Here is a 17,699-nt window from a genome sequence, read left to right as displayed (position 1 = left end):
CAACTCAAACACAGGTACACTTGCTTCAGGAAGATCCCCCCAAGTTCCAGAGACTCATCCTCTTTCACCTTCTTCATCATATTCCGCATTTTTCAGTCACCAGTTTTAGCATCTGGTGCTAACTATATAACCAGTTTTTGAAAGACAGATGCCTATTACTCACATGTCTCAAAAAGCCCCATTTTCAGATATAATTTAGCAGGACTCCAACAAACAGACCAGAATTTATTGAGAGCTTGCCCTGAGGAGTGCCTTAATGCCAACACGAATATGTTGACAGCACATCCTCTTGTGAGTGAAGCATTCATACAGAATGAGTCACTGAAACTCAGTAACATATGCCTACTGTACAAGAAAGGTAATAATCAGTATAATGCTCTAAAATTATTCTAGGGACATAGGGGACATGTGTCCAAGATTTATGAGATGTGAGCAACTAAGAGAGCATGAACACTGATATTTTACAAGTGCTCCAAATCAGTAGATAGGCATTTGATTTTCCAGTTAGGGCTGCAGTCAAGGTCTCTTGAATTTCAATGACAGATCTTGGTTAAAATAACAACAATAATAACAACCCCTCATCTATTGTATTACAGCCTGGCACCAATTAACTTAATTTTACTTCATATAAATAGCAACCCTATACTCCATGCAAACTAGAATGGCAGTAGAATTTATGTAGTGAAGAAAGGACAAATTATTTTCCAAATATAAGGCAAACTTAAGATTTTATAGGGAAACAAATGGAGGTAAAAATATTTTTAATCCTTATTTTTCGATAATTTTGTTCTGCTCTTATAAACAGAAAGCTCCACTTTCATTATTTTCTAATGTATTGAGTTTATCAGCCACATGTGTGAAAATTGTATGGTAAAAGTAGGTCTGTGTGAACTTGGTTGGTTCATTCAACTTATACACATCATTTACTTTATCTCGAATGGTTATTTTTTAAGCCTTGGTTTTGGTACGACATGTAAAGGTGTCAGTCTTTGTGCAGTATTAAATCATCATTCAAGTAACTTTTCTTTGTGTCTTTGCCTTTGTCTGCATTGCTCCTATACTTCTGTGAACCATATTTCAGTGAGTAATGATGACAATAGCAATCCAGCCTTCATGGATGCTGACATGGATGATGTCTCCCATTCTTACCGCTAGATGTGAAGAAATGCTAGATGCAATCCAGCCAATCTGCACTCGACTCTCAGTTCCATCTTCTCAACTTACAGTGTCTTCCAAAGTCCATGCGACACCACAGCCTGGAACATCTCCCAAGGTGGTATCTTGAGGCAGTGATAGAGCTCATGTCACAGTATTGTATGTCTCAGGTATCACTGTCCTTCGCTGTTTGATATAATCTCTCTTACAAACCATTGTTCCATACACTTTGCCCCTTTTGTGTTTGTTTATACATGTGGTATGGCATGTCTAAACCTCACAGTGAGGATATTAGAATACGGTTCTGCATATCTAGAGGTGTGGATCATTGGGAAGCGTCTTAGAACCTACCTGCCACATCAGGTCCTGTGTAATCTGTATCAGTTTCTGGGTCTTCACTTATTTTTTTGACCTTTATCTTAGTGAAAAGAACTTGTCAGGTGTTCCATAGGATGTATCACAATATGGATTTGTTATATTTTTTCATAATTTCAGTAAGATTAAACATTAATTTATACACATATTTATCTAATGTTGAAGACAAAAAAAACCTGAACAATATATTATTTAGAAATACAAATTTAGAAAATAATAATGAAGAATGAGGCTGGGCACGGTGGCTCATGACTGTAATCCCAGTAATTTGGGAAGCTCAGGTGTGTGGATCACTTGAGGCCAGGAGTTTGAGCCCAGCCTAAGTAACATGGGGACACCCCATCTCTACTAAAAATACAAAAATTAGCCGGGTGTGGTGGTGCATGACTGAATGTTTCATATATTCTGGATAATAGTCTCCTAACAGTTATATGACTTGAGAATATCTTCTTCCATTATTTCAGTTGTCTTGAGGGTGTACTTTGCATCTTAAAAGGAAGTTGAATGTATCTATTTTTTTTTTTCTGTCACTTGTACTTTTGTGTCACATGTTAGAATCCATTGTTTTATGTAAGGCCATGAAAATCTATTATTATGTTCTCTTCTGTGGGATTTTTAGTTTTAGCTCTTAGGTATTCTATTTTGAGTCAAATACATACATGGTGGAGGAAACAGTTTAACTTGCATGTGGATATCCCTTTCTCCCAGCAACATTTGCTGAAAAACTATTTTTTCATCTTGAATTAATTTTCCAACCTTGAAAATAAGTTTGCCCTATATATAAAGATTGATTTTGGGGTGCTCAACTCTATTCTGTTGGCTTATATGTCTTTCCTCATGTTATGTGAGTTTTCCATGGATGCTCTTTGTAGGTTTAGAAAGTTTTCTTCTATGCCTAATTTTCCCAGAGCTTTTATCATGAATGGGTTTGGAATTTGTCAAATGCCTGTTCTGTGTCTTTGGAGGTGACCATGAGTCTTTTTAAAAAATTCTATTAGTATAGTTTATAACACCAGTTGTTTTTGTATGTTTAACCAGACTTATATTGCAGGGATAAATAGTTTTGCTCCTAGTGTATACTCCTTTTTATATGTTACTAGTTAATTTTGATAGTATTTCCTTGATACTTTTTACCTGTTTCATATTGGTCTGTAATCTTTTCTTGAAATGTCTTTGTCTAGCCTGGTGTCAGGGAACACTGGCTTCATACATTGCATTAGGAAAGGTTCTCTACTCGTCTGTTTTTATTGATTGTTATTAATTCCCAAAAGGCTTTGAATAACTCACCAGTGAGGTCATCTTGACCTGGAAAGAAATCGAATCCTCTTGAGAATCCCAGGAGCTTGGAAGGGGATCCTTCCCCAGATGAGCCTTCCCTTGAAATCTCTGCCAGGCGTCTGACCCAGAGAAACTGTAAGTACTGTGTAGGGCAGGGTTTGAAAGTCTAAACTATGTAGTAATATGTTGTACAACAATCGGTAAGTTATATGCCTGACAGTAAATGTAATGTGGTATCTTGGTTTAGATCCTAGAACAGAAAAATGACACTAGTGGAAAACCTGGCAAAATATGAAGAAAACCTTTTCCAGTTAATAGTTTTGTACCAGTGTCAATTTCTGAGTTTTCATAAATATGCTATTGTGATATAAGGTGTTAACATTTCAGGAAGCTGTAGGATATATGAAACTCTATTATGTTTACTACTTTCTGTAAAACTAAAACTATGATGAAATAAAAATATTTCTTAAAATGTAATATTCAGGTACCAAAAAATAAAACAACAATAACAAAGACAGATTTCAACCACAATAAAACCACATATCAGAGGATGAATGGAGATATGAGGAGACTATGGCAAAGTAGCTTGCCTTATTATCCCCCATTCCTACAACAGGACACCTGCTTCAGAAAGACACCATCAAGCTCCAGGGACACTCATCCATTTTCTTCTTTCCCATGACACTTCCCATTACCCAGAGTTATCAATTCCTGTGTTCATAACCACTTTTCCAAGGAAAGACACCTTTCTCACATATGTTAGAAGGCCCTGTTTTCAGGCACTTTCTGGAAGTGTCTTTGTAGGATCTCACTATGAAGACATTTTAGAAGACATGACTTCCAGACATTAGAAGAGAAGACTGAGAAACACCAGTGATGGTGAACATAAATATTTCCGCATTAAGAGTGTTTTCTTAGTACAGGGATACTTTTTTTTCCCCCAAGTTTTAAAAGAAAATGATGCCTTAAGCCTTTGAGAAAACACTGTGATAATTCAGTTTTCTTTCATGCAGACTCCATCACGAATTTATGGGAGCACACATTCTCTTGACACTCCCATCATGGATCTGTGTTGTCCTGTGGTATATTAATCTGTTCTCTTGTTGCTAATGAAGACATATCTAAGACTGGGTAATTTATAGAGGAAAGAGGTTTAATTGGCTCACAGTTTCACATGGCTGGGGAGGCCTCACAATCATGGCAGAAGGGAAATGAGGAGCAAAGTCACATCCTACATAGTGGCACACAAGAGAACTTGCGCAGGGGAACTCCCATTTATAAAACCATCAAATCTTGTGAGACTTATTTACTACTATGAGGATAGTATGGGGGAAACTGCCCCCATGATTCAGTTTTCTCCACCTGGCCCTGCCCTTGACACATGGGGATTATTACAATTCAGGGTGAGATTTGAGTGGAGACACAGCCAAACCATTTCAAGCGACAAGCCCAAAAGCCACAGCATTAGACATTATCATGGAGGAAAGTTAACTAGATATGAAGAAAGTTTATAATCATGGAGTTGCAGTTTAATTCCTGCTCAAAAAGACGTAGAAATGAACCTTTAGACAGATATCAGATATATGAATGTGAGGCATGTTAGTGATACAGAGTGTGTTGTGCAGAGGTGGAAATAGCCTAATAGAAAAAAGGAAAGAAAGTACAACATACCCCAGCCCACCATGCAGTGATCTCAGAGATGGATGCAGGCTGAGTGCTGACTCTGCAAATGTGCTGGCTAAACAAAGATCCCCACAGCAGGGAGGACTGTCCCCCTTCCCCAACATAGCTCCTTGTTCACAGCCACACCACTTTACAGAGGAACACCAGGGATGTTCCAGGAACCATGCCCACAAAGCTTAGTAAGCCATGGGACTGCATACTACACTCCCAAGGACATCCACAAAGTCAAGACTCTTGCTTTTTCAGACCGTGATCATGGGCTACATTCTCCATACCATGTTCGTAGCTTCAGCGAGAAAACAAACTCCTGCGTCCTGGAGACCTAGAATGAGAGACAGAGCTGACCTTGACCATATTTCTCACTTCTGAGAAGATCGTAGCAGTAATTCAGGTGCTATTATTTGGGGCGTTTATAATTCAGTAAACCTTCTTATGCCTCTAATCTTACAATTCACCCCATAGGAAAGGATGGTTTCATTTAAATTGGCAATCTTAAGTACTAGAGGTTTGCTCTTTTTATTTCATTATAACAGGAGTTTCTATAAGGTAAGTGACTTGTACAATCCCATTTTCCTCTTCATTTCAATGCATACATATAGTCTATTATGATGTGTACTGTGAAGATCATCCATGACCAAATTCTTCAAGAAAAAAAAAAATCACCAAGTGGCAGGCCATGAAGGAGACAGAAGTAAATGTGTAGAAGGACAGACTCATCTCTAGGTGGCAAGAGGGTCAATGAGCTCTGTGTGCTCAGGGTTAAGACTGGAAAAGTGATCGACATAAAACTCTGCTACCATAATGTCCCAGGCACAAGAGGACACAGTGCTGAGCACTAAGCTCCTAAACATTACCATGATAGCTGAGTCTGGATTGGCCACCAGAATTCTCAGAAAGATGCCATTGAAAACACCCCATCATCCCACCACATCCTTAGGCAAGAACCCAATGGTGTCTCCGCCCTCTAGTCTGAATATTGAATAAAGTTTAAAGGGTGCATGACTCCTATACTTGAGATTAGGGCTTCTTGTTCACTGAATTGAGCCCTAGTAGAAGCTGAAACTCTCAGTGCAAATATGCTCAACATTCTAAATTATACATTATAAGAGTTTCTTCTTCATTCAGTACACTCTTTGGGGAACATCAAAGCCTGTTTCGTTTTCTAAGTATCAACAAGTGGAACTGACAAGAGTAACAAGTGGTCTGAGCAAAGCATTTCATGAAAACAGCAATGCAAAATTAATTCAAGATGGATTAAAGACTTAAACGTTAGACCTAAAACCATAAAAACCCTAGAAGAAAACCTAGGCATTACCATTCAGGACATAGGCATGGGCAAGGACTTCATGTGTAAAGCAACAAAAGCAATGGCAACAAAAGCCAAAATTGACAAATGGGATCTAATTAAACTAAAGAGCTTCTGCACAGCAAAAGAAACTACCATCAGAGTGAACAGGCAACCTATAAAATGGGAGAAAATTTTCGCAACCTACTTATCTGACAAAGGGCTAATATCCGGAATCTACAATGAATTCAAACAAATTTACAAGAAAAAAACAAACAACCTCATCAAAAAGTGGGCAAAGGTCATGAACAGACACTTCTCAAAAGAAGACATTTATGCAGCCAAAAGACACATGAAAAAATGCTCATCATCACTGGCCATCAGAGAAATGCAAATCAAAACCACAATGAGATACCATCTCACACCAGTCAGAATGGCAATCATTAAAAAGTCAGGAAACAACAGGTGCTGGAGAGGATGTGGAGAAACAGGAACACTTTTACACTGTTGGTGGGACTGTAAACTAGTTCAACCATTGTGGAAGTCAGTGTGGCGATTCCTCAGGGATCTAGAACTAGAAATACCATTTGACCCAGCCATCCCATTACTGGGTATATACCCAAAGGAGTATAAATCATGCTGCTATAAAGACACATGCACACGTATGTTTATTGCGGCACTGTTCGCAATAGCAAAGACTTGGAACCAACTCAAATGTCCAACAATGATAGACTGGATTAAGAAAATGTGGCACGTATACATCATGGAATACTATGCAGCCATAAAAAATGATGAGTTCATGTCCTTTATAGGGACATGGATGAATTTGGAAATCATCTTTTTCAGTAGACTATCGCAAGGACAAAAAACCAAACACCCCATGTTCTCACTCATAGGTGGGAATTGAACAATGAGAACACATGGACACAGGAAGGGGAACATCACACTCTGGGGACTGTTGTGGGGTGGGGGGAGGGGGGAGGGATAGCATTAGGAGTTATACCTAATGCTAATTGGCGAGTTAATGAGTGCAGCACACCAGCATGGCACATGTATACATATGTAACTAACCTGCACATTGTGCACATGTACCCTAAAACTAAAAATATAATAATAATAAAAAAAAAAGAAAAAACAGCAATGCACAGGTGTCTGCAGTCCCTGCTTACAGTGAGATTCACATGACCATCATTCATGGGATACGAAGGATAAAAGGGGAGGCAGAAAAAATATATGTAGTTTATCTGGATGAAGAATCAGATTTGGAAAGCACCTTAGAATAATCTCTGCCTATATTTCTAAGATTAAGGCAAAAAGTCTCAAGATACAGGATTTTCTGTCTTCAGAGAGCTGCACTCTGCTGCAAACTTTCAAGTAACACTTTACCATTTCTGTCTTCCTTCTCCTTGGGATCTTTGAGCCATAATTTATAAAATCACCTCTACATCTCTTGTATTTTTGTTATATCTAATAATCCCTTGAGGTCTCTCTAGGGGCAGTGACTGTAAATTATTACCCTGTCCAACAGGACACCAGGAAACTGTGTCCTGGATATTTACAGTATGCCTTTCATTGGATACTTATTTATCCTGATGGATACCCCAAAGCATAAGTGTACAATCTTTGACCCAGCATCCTTCTCACAGGATATTTGTTTATACTGTCAGACATCCTTGTGGCACTTGTCAGACCTGTGTCCACTCCATTCCCACCAAGGTAGCCACTGTCTAGGGGAGCTCTGAGGTGGAAAAAAGTTGAGTTCACATGTGTTGGTCATGTGAGACACGGAGGAGGCAACTCAACAAATCACAGGTATTTCTTGCAGGTGGGGATCATTGGACACTATTGCAGGGTCTAACTGACACATTAGGCCTTCTCCAATCTGCAAGTTTCATAGTCTTCACTTATTTTTCTTGACCTTGACCCTTTTGAAATGTACAGGTCAGATATTTTGTAAGATGTCCCACAGTATGGATTTTTCTCATGATTTCTTAAACTAGGGACATGTATACATTAAACACATGTCATCTAAGTTTGAAGACAAGAAAAACTAAACATTATGGATATTAGAAATATAAACATAGAGATAAATATAACAAACACAGATTAGAGGATAAATAAATTCACAGTAATGGCGACCTTCAGTGATTAAGGAAGATGATGAAGCTAAGGAGATCCATTAATGGCTATCAACATATTGTTTATGTTCTATTTTATAAGATCAGCAGTGACTTTAAATAAAAAGAAACTATACATTTAAGAATCATTTAGGATTTACAAAATTGTTTTAAATACAGTACATAAACTTTCCATTTATCCCACTACAGTTGCTCTTTTTATTAACTTCTTAATGTAGGACATTTGTCACAATTAACCAATTTTAAACAGTATCATTAACTACTCTTCATACTTTATTCAGATTTTCTTAATTTTCACTTAATGTCTAATTTCTATTCCAGGATCTCATCCAGGATACCTCAGCACAGTTAGACATCATGTCTTGTTAGACTTCTCTGACTGTTGCAGTTTCTTAGAGTTTCCTAGTTTTTGATGACATTGACATTCCTAATGTGGGCTTCTCTGAGGTTTTTTCATGATAAGACTAGATTTGTGGGTTTAGGAGAGGAAGATGACAGAGGAAAGATGCAATTCTTCTCACATCATACCAAGGGCACGGGCTCTCAACAGGCTTTATCACTGTTAATGTTAATTTGATCACTTAGATGAGGTTGTTTTTATCAAATTATCACACACTGTGAAATTATTATTATTTTTCCCTTTCCCCATAGAATGTTTCCGAACAAAGTCACTAACACAACACACATTCAAGAAGTGCGGGTCATGGGCCAAACACAATGGCTCATGCCTGTAATCCCAGCACTATTGGAGGCTGAGGCAGGCAGATCACCTGAGGTCAGGAGTTTGAAACCAGCCTGGCCAACATGGCAAAACCTCGTCTCTACTAAAAATACAAAAATTAGCTAGGCACAGTGCTCGTGCCTGTACTCCCAGGTACTCGGAGGGCTGAGGCAGAAGGATCACTTGAACCTGGGAGGCAGAGTTTGCAGTGAGCTGAGATCACACCACTGCGCTGCAGCCTGGGCAACAGAGTGAGACTCCAGACTCCATCTCAAAAAAAAAAAAAAAGAAAGTGGGGATTCATGATCTACCTTCTTATTGGCAGAATGTCTACAAGTTTATCTGAACCCTCAACCGTAAACTTGTGTCTATTCTATTGCATATTTATTCATAAATTATTTATATCATCATCTAAACATGGAAATTTATTTTGTACTTTACATATGCTAATTTATTTGATTGCTCAAATTTTTCCATGGTTGGCTATTGGAAGGTTTTTTTAGATATCTCTGGTATAATTTTGAAATACCCACATAATTAAGGTTCAATGTTGTATGGTTGGTTGGTTTTGTTTTTAGCATTTTCTTTTCTTTAACCACTACTAGGTGCTCCAGCCTAACTGTGTATTTAATTGTACTCCAGGCTAATTGTATAATTGTGTAATTTCTACTGTTTCCAATACCATATGATCTAATCCAGCACCATATGAATGATGTGTGTATTCTCTTACTCTCCCTGTGAAGAAGTTGATGCTATTCACTTAATCATACTACCCGAACATCCATGCAGAGTGGTTTCAGAACTGGTAACTTATACCCCAATGGGAAACAATTTTATCAAGTAAAGTACAGTACTTAGGTATAAATACTTTGGCGTTTAGCCTCAGAATATTCACTTATTACCCAAATTACTTAGGTCCATTGCTTTCCTCCACTTTCTTTAGTGAGGCTATTCCATATATTCATTGCATAGTTACATTATTTTTTTAGGCATTCCTCCTTGGAAACCCTCTACCTACTAAATAAGGTTTTAAATTTGCACAATTTAGATACACTCTTTGTGTTATAAAGTTCTTCAGGATTCAGAAAACATTATTATGTATCCACCATTACAGAATCAGAGAGAGTAATTTCATTGCCCCAAAGAAACCTCCTATATTTCACTGATCCCACTTTTCTCTCTCCCAAGCCTCTTGTTACCACCGAACTCTTTGCTATCACTATAATTTTTTCCTTTTCTAGAGAGTCACATAGGTGGACTTACACAGTATTTTGCCTTTTCCAACTTATATTTTTTCCCATAGCAATATACCTTTTAGATTTTTGAAGTATATATCATGTTTTTTTAGACTTCCCTTCCCCCTATTGTTGCAGGACAGGTGAGCCCCAAATTTGGGGCTTCAGCTGTCAGGGTTCTTGGCTTTGCCCAGGAAAGTATTTAAGGGCAAGCCAGTGGTGATGGACAGAAATGTTTTATTGAACATTACTGCTCCTTAAAGAGCAGTGCTAACTCATAGGCATTGCATCGGTTGGTAACCTATGGGCTCTTTTCAATTATCTTTACACTAAGGTAAACCCACTTTCAATTACATGTAAATTGAGGGGTGGATCAATGAAACTTGATGGGCAGGTTATTCAGAACTTTCCAGGACAAGAGTAGTAACTTCTGGGTTGTTGCCATGGAAAGAGTTAGTAAATTCTGGGTTGTTGGCATGGAATTTGTAAACAGTCATGGCACTGGAGGGAATGTCTCATGCCAGTGAGCAATGGGGACAACCAGGGATCCCTTTGTCTCTTTTTGCCAGTTTCTTTACTACATGCTGTCTGGACCAGATCTTGTTTTGATCAGCAGGGTTGTGACTAGGAAACAACTTGCCAGTCTCCTACCTCATAACAGCAAAAGGCATTGAGTGTCTTTTCATGTGATTTGGACATGACTGTAGCTTTTCTGGAGAATTAGGTATTTGAATAATTTCCATTTTTGATTGAGATATTTGCCTTTTTATTTTTGAGCTCTAAGATGTTGTCATATATGATTAACAGTGGACCATTATCACCTATAAAATTTGCAAATATTTGCTTTTTAATTTAACTTTTAAGTTTCAGGGTACATGTGCACATTTGTTACATAGGTAAACTTGTGTTATGGTGGTTTGTTGTAGATTATTTAATCACCAGCGTACTAAGCCTAGTACCCATTAGTTACTTTTTCTGATCCTCTCTTGCCGCCCACCCTCCACCATCTGATAGGCCTCAGTGTGTGTTGTTCCCCGCTGGGTGTTTATATGTTCTTGTCATTCACCTCCCACTTACGAGGGAAAAAATATGGTATTTGGTTTTCTGTTCCTGCATTAGTTTGCTAAGGGAAATAGCCTCCAGCTCCATCCATTTTCCTGTAAAGGACATGATATTCTTTTTTATGGCTACGTAGTGTTCCATGGTGTATATGTACCACATTTTCTTTATGCAGTCCACCATTGATGGGCATTTAGGCTGATTCCATGTTCTTTCTATTGTGAATAGTGCTGCAGTGAACATATGCATGCATGTGTCTTCTTCATAGAACACTTTTTATTTCTTTGGGTATATGCTCAGTAATGGGATTGCTGGGTAAAATGATATTTCCGTTCTTAGGTCTTTGTGGAGTCTTCATACTGTCTTCCACAATGGTTGAACTAATTTAGACGTCCACCAACAGTGTGTAAGTAATTCCTTTGTTCCGCAACCTTGCCAGCATCTGTTATTTCTTGACTTCTTAATAATAGCCATTTTGACTGGTGTTAGATGGTATCACATTGTGGTTTTGATTTGCATTTCTTTAAGGATCAGTGAGGTTGAGCTTTTCTTCATATGATTGTTAGCCGCATATATATCTTCTGTTGAAAGTGTCTGTTGATGTCCTTTGCCCTGTTTTTTATGGGGTTGGTTTTTTTTCTTGAACATTTGTTTAAGTTTCTTATAGATGCTAGATATTAGACCTTGGTCAGATGCATAGTTGGCAAAACTTTGCTCCCATTCTGTAGGTTGTCTTTTCATTCTGTTGATAGTTTTCTTTTGCTGTGCAGAAGCTGTTAAGTTTAATTAGATTTCATTTGCCAATTTTTGCTTTTGTTTGCAAATATTTACTCGCATTCTTTGGGTGTCTTTATTTTTGATGGTGTAGCATGAATCACAAAAGTTTCAAATTCTAGTGAGGTTTAATATACCTGTGTTTTCTTCTTCCCTTTTGCTTTCAGCATCATATCTTAGAAAAGAGTGTTTAACCTAAGACCAGGAAGGTGTATTCCTGTGTTATTTTCTATATTTTGGGCCTGTTTAGCTATTATATAGAGATATATGATCATTTTGAGTCAATTACATTTTCAGTATGAGGCAGGAGTTCGACTTGCATGGAATATGCACTTGTTTCAGAAATGTTTTATTACAAATATTTATCCATATATAATTTATTTGGTGACATAAAATTATTTCACTATAAATGTAAGAATTCATTTTTGAACATTATATTCTATTACATTGATCAACATCTATATTCTTATACTAGTACTATAAATCTTGATTACTATTACTTTGTCGTGAGTTTTGAAGTCAGGAAGTATGTATCTCCCATGCCAACCTTTCTTCTTCTTTCTTAAAATTATTTAGGCTGCTCTGGGTCTATTGCATTATATATGAATTTTAGATAAACTTTGTGAATTTAGAGAAAGTAAATGTCACCTGGGATTTTGATAGAGGTTGCATTAAATCTATAGATCCATTTGGAAAATATTGTCAGCCTAACAACATTAACCTTTATAAGCAATGAATCGTCAAAGGTTTTTTTTCCATTGTTTTTCAAAATGCTTTCTGTAGTTTTTGTGTATATATCTTATACTTAACTTGATAAACTTATTTTTGATGTCATCTCAAATGGAACATTCTGAATTTTTTGTTTTAGATTGTTAATTGCTAGCATATAGAAATTCAGAGGATTTTACATATATTGACATATACTGCAAGTTTGTTGAACTCGTTTCTAAATTCTAACCATATTTGATTAGAGCCCTTTGGAAATTTTATACATAAGATCATGTCATATGCCAACAGACATAGTTTGACTTCCTTTCCATACTGGAAGCCTTACATTTATTTTTCTAGACTAGTTTCCATGTCTATATCCTCCAATACAATGTTGAAAAGAAGTGTCCAGAGTGGAAATCCTTGACTTGTTTCTAATCTTGGAGAAATTAGTGAACCTTTCAGATAACGTACGATGATATGTTGGTTTTTCATGGATCCCCTTTAAAAGGAAGACAGTTCCCTTATCTGCCTCATTTGCTGCATGTCTTTCTCATAGGGAGTTTGAGAATTCTCAAGTGCCTATGCATCTTCTGAGATGATTATGTGGTTTTTGTTCATTATTATATGAATATGGTGCATAGCACTAGTTGTATGTTGAAACAAATTTTGCTTTCCTGAGGTAAATACCCTTGACATAATGTATAATACCTTTTACATGTTTCTGGTTTGTATTTATTTATTTATTCATTATTATTATACTTTAGGTTTTAGGGTACATGTGCGCAATGTTCAGGTTAGTTACATATGTATACATGTGCCATGCTGGTGGGCTGCACCCACTAACTCGTCATCTAGCATTAGGTATATCTCCCAATGCTATCCCTCCCCCCTCCCCCCACCCCACAACAGTCCCCAGAGTGTGATGTTCCCCTTCCTGTGTCCATGTGTTCTCATTGTTCAATTCCCACCTATGAGTGAGAATATGCGGTGTTTGGTTTTTTGTTTTTGCGATAGTTTATTGAGAATGATGATTTCCAATTTCATCCATGTCCCTACAAAGGACATGAACTCATCATTTTTTATGGCTGCATAGTATTCCATGGTGTATATGTGCCACATTTTCTTAATCTAGTCTATCATTGTTGGACATTTGGGTTGGTTCCAAGTCTTTACTATTGTGAATAATGCCGCAATAAACATACGTGTGCATGTGTCTTTATAGCAGCATGATTTATAGTTCTTTGGGTATATACCCAGTAATGGGATGGCTGGGTCAAATGGAATTTCTAGGTCAAGATCCCTGAGGAATCGCCACACTGACTTCCACAATGGTTGAACTAGTTTACAGTCCCACCAACAGTGTAAAAGTGTTCCTGTTTCTGCACATCCTCTCCAGCACCTGTTGTTTCCTGACTTTTTAATGATTGGCATTCTAACTGGTGTGAGATGGTATCTCATTGTGGTTTTGATTTGCATTTCTCTGATGGCCAGTGATGGTGAGCATTTTTTCATGTGTCTTTTGGCTGCATAAATGTCTTCTTTTGAGAAGTGTCTGTTCATGTCCTTTGCCCACTTTTTGATGGGGTTGTTTGTTTTTTTCTTGTAAATTTGTTTGAGTTCATTGTAGATTCTGGATATTAGCCCTTTGTCAGATGAGTAGGTTGCGAAAATTTTCTCCCATTTTATAGGTTGCCTGTTCACTCTGATGGTAGTTTCTTTTGCTGTGCAGAAGCTCTTTAGTTTAGCTAGATCCCATTTGTCAATTTTGGCTTTTGTTGCCATTGCTTTTGTTGTTTTAGACATGAAGTCCTTGCCCATGCCTGTGTCCTGAATGGTAATGCCTGGGTTTTCTTCTAGGGTTTTTATGGTTTTAGGTCTAACGTTTAAGTCTTTAATCCATCTTGAATTGATTTTTGTATAAGGTGTAAGGAAGGGATCCAGTTTCAGCTTTCTACATATGGCTAGCCAGTTTTCCTAGCACCATTTATTAAATAGGGAATCCTTTCCCCATTGCTTGTTTTTCTCAGGTTTGTCAAAGATCAGATACTTGTAGATATGTGGCATTATTTCTGAGGGCTCTGTTCTGTTCCATTGATCTATATCTCTGTTTTGGTACCAGTACCATGCAAACAGAGAGCCAAATCATGAGTGAACTCCCATTCACAATTGCTTCAAAGAGAATAAAATACCTAGGAATCCAACTTACAAGGGATGTGGAGGACCTCTTCAAGGAGAACTACAAACCACTGCTCAAGGAAATAAAAGAGGATACAAACAAATGGAAGAGCATTCCATGCTCATGGGTAGGAAGAATTAATATTGTGAAAATGGCCATACTGCCCAAGGTAATTTACAGATTCAATGCCATCCCCATCAAGCTACCAATGACTTTCTTCACGGAATTGGAAAAAACTACCTTAAAGTTCATATGGAACCAAAAAAGAGCCCGCATCGCCAAGTCAATCCTAAGCCAAAAGAACAAAGCTGGAGGCATCACACTACCTGACTTCAAACTATACTACAAGGCTACAGTAACCAAAACAGCATGGTTTGTTTTACTAGTATTTCCTTGATGATTTTTGCCCCTGTATTCATAAGGTATATTGTTCTTCATTTTCCATATTTGAAATGTCTTTATCTAGCTGTGGTATCAGAGTAAACTAACTCAGTATACAATGGGAAATCATGCCTTCTCCACTTTTTTGGAATAATTTTTAATAAATTAGTATTAATTGTTTAAGTGTTTCTAATAATTCACTAATGAATTCTTCTTGATGAGGTCAGAGAGGTTAATCCTAAGAACAGTTACATGAGCTTGGAAGGAGACCCTTCCCCAGCTGAGCCTTAGCCTGGGCCATCACCTACATCTGGACTGAGGACCTAGAGAACCTGTGAGTAATATGTGTGTGGTTTTGAACCACTAAGATGTGTAGGAATTTGTTATGCACCAAGTCATAAGTAATATGACAGTAACTGCAATGTGGTATTCTGGATTAGGTCTTGGAACAGATAAATATATCATTATTAGAAATTCTGAGGCTGGGTGTGGTGGCTCACGCCTGTAATCCCAGCACTTTGGGAGGCTGAGGCGGACAGATAACGAGTTCAGGAGATCGAGACCATCCTGGCTAACATGGTGAAACCCTGTCTCTAATAAAAATACAAAAATTTAGCCAAGTATGGTGGCAGGCACCTGTAGTCCCAGCTACTCAGGAGGCTGAGGCAGGAGAATGGCCAGAACCTGGGAGGCGGTGCTTGCAGTGAGCCAAGATCGCGCCACTGCACTCCAGCCTGGGCGACAGAGCATGACTCCATCTCAAAAACAAAACAAAATACAACAAAAAGAAATTCTGATAAAATATGAAGGAAGTCTGTAGATCAGTTAATAGTTTTGAAACAGTGAAATTCTTAGTTTTCATGAATATATTGTGGTTATAATAGTAACATTCTAGTTAGCTGAAGGGTATATGCTACTGTCTGTTCTACCTGTGTATCTTTTTGTAAATCTGCAATTATTTCAAAATAAATTTGTTTTCTAAAAGTATTATATTTTTTAAAAGAAAACAAAGACATAAGCAAAAGACTTTGGGTTCCAGAGATGAATGGGCACATATGGAGAGAAAAGCAATCTAGCGTTTTTTATCTAGTTGCCTTTCCAAACCCAAGTGCACCTGCTTCAAGAAGACACCATCAAGCTTTAGGGACTGTCATCCTTTTTCTCCTTCTCCATTACCCACTCAGCAGTTGGAGTGTTAGCAACCACTTATTCAGAAAAAGCTGCCTTTCCTTCCCATATCCCAGAAAGCCCCATGTGTGGACATCATATAGCAGTGTATATTCAGGATCCCACTGAAGCATTTTTGGGAGATATGACTCTCAGATATTAGAAGCCAAGAATAAGAAATTTCAGTGACAGGGAACATAACTCGTATTTCTGCCTTCAGGATAATGTTTTCTTGGTACAGGGATTTCTTCTTCAAGTAATCAAAAGACAACTGTACCTTCAAACCTTTCAGAAAAATATGTTCTAATTTAGTTCTTTTAATTCTACAGACTCCATCAGGAATCGTTTGGGACCGTGCCTTCTGTTGACACTCACATTGTGGAATTATTTTGCCCACTGCTAACCCTAAAGCCACCAAGGTAGCAGGTAAGCAGAGTACAAAAAATGTTTCTAATAAATTGGTTTAGGCCAGTCCCTACTTACAGAGACCTGGATATGAATCTTTTACACAACAGATTTTTTGCAGTTGGATGCTAGTGAGTGGAGAAAGCAGCTGACAAAGTGCTGAGCAATGAGTCCCCAGACAAACTCTAACTGCATGGAAGATGGGATTTCCCACAGTTCCTTAGAGGCTGGACTGGACACCACAATTCTAAAAGAGATACCATTTAAAAGAAACCAAATTCTAGACCAGATCATGAGGCAAATACCCAACACTTTGTCTCCACACTCTAACCTGATTAGAAGTTGGAGTTCAATGAAAGAATGTCTTAGATATTTGAGAGCATGACTTTATCTTTATTTAATTTAGCCTTGCTGGAATTTAAAACTGTAGGGCAAAATTCAGTCAACCTCCTAAATTATGTGAGTTTTTGTTTTTGTATGTGAGTTTCTGCATACGCATAAAGAAACTCCCATAGTTTAGGAAGTTGACTGAATTTTGAGTATACAGAAACTCATACTTTATGTGTTTCTTCTTCAATCAGTGTATTCCTGAGGGAAAACCAAAACCAATCCTCAAATCCAAGTACCCAAATCAGGGTTGAGCAGAGTAGCAATGGGGCAGATTAAAACATTTTATAAAGACCATTATGCATCTACTTCTGCAGTGACTAATTATAAAGTCATTTCTATGATCACCAACCATATGGTTAAAACAGCAAATAGGAATGAATAAAAAAGAGCTACATGAATGTTATAGCGAGCCACATAAATGTTATAGCTGAAAGAATGGAATTTATAATGAAGCTTACAAGGATCATTGGTCATATTCCTAAGATTGCAGTGGGAAGTTTCAAGATACAGCTTTTTCTAGGTCTTTAGAAAGCTATCACTCCAGTGAATTTTTCAAGTAACTCTTTATAATTTCTGTCTTTTTCCTCAATGGATTTCTTAAACCATAGTTCATAAAACTACATTTCCATGGATAACAGAAGAATTATATTATTCCCCTAATAACTCTAATGTCTCTAATAGCTATGTAGAATGTAAATGCACTTGGTAAACTTATGTGATAAGATTTAAGCATATTTCTTCAATAACAGATAAGAATACAGTTAAT

At 37.5% G+C, this 17,699-nt stretch overlaps 1 long non-coding RNA gene across 3 annotated transcripts in view; it reads left to right on the top strand.

The window, feature by feature from the left end:
* Nucleotides 1-17,699, top strand: part of LOC129013558 (uncharacterized) — a 166,974-nt gene that overhangs the window by 125,483 nt on the left and 23,792 nt on the right. For all 3 annotated transcript variants that reach the window (XR_010123916.1, XR_010123914.1, XR_010123915.1), the window contains 5 exons: nucleotides 1,156-1,273; nucleotides 2,802-2,943; nucleotides 4,738-4,882; nucleotides 15,199-15,305; nucleotides 16,468-16,564. This is a non-coding gene — a long non-coding RNA (uncharacterized LOC129013558). The remainder of the gene's footprint in view (nucleotides 1-1,155; nucleotides 1,274-2,801; nucleotides 2,944-4,737; nucleotides 4,883-15,198; nucleotides 15,306-16,467; nucleotides 16,565-17,699) is intronic.

The sequence above is a fragment of the Pongo pygmaeus genome, chromosome 16 (genome assembly GCF_028885625.2).
Source record: "Pongo pygmaeus isolate AG05252 chromosome 16, NHGRI_mPonPyg2-v2.0_pri, whole genome shotgun sequence".
Classification (NCBI taxonomy): domain Eukaryota; kingdom Metazoa; phylum Chordata; class Mammalia; order Primates; family Hominidae; genus Pongo; species Pongo pygmaeus.
The sequence above is the reverse complement of the archived record's forward strand: the minus strand, read 5'-3'. Positions and strand labels throughout refer to the sequence as shown.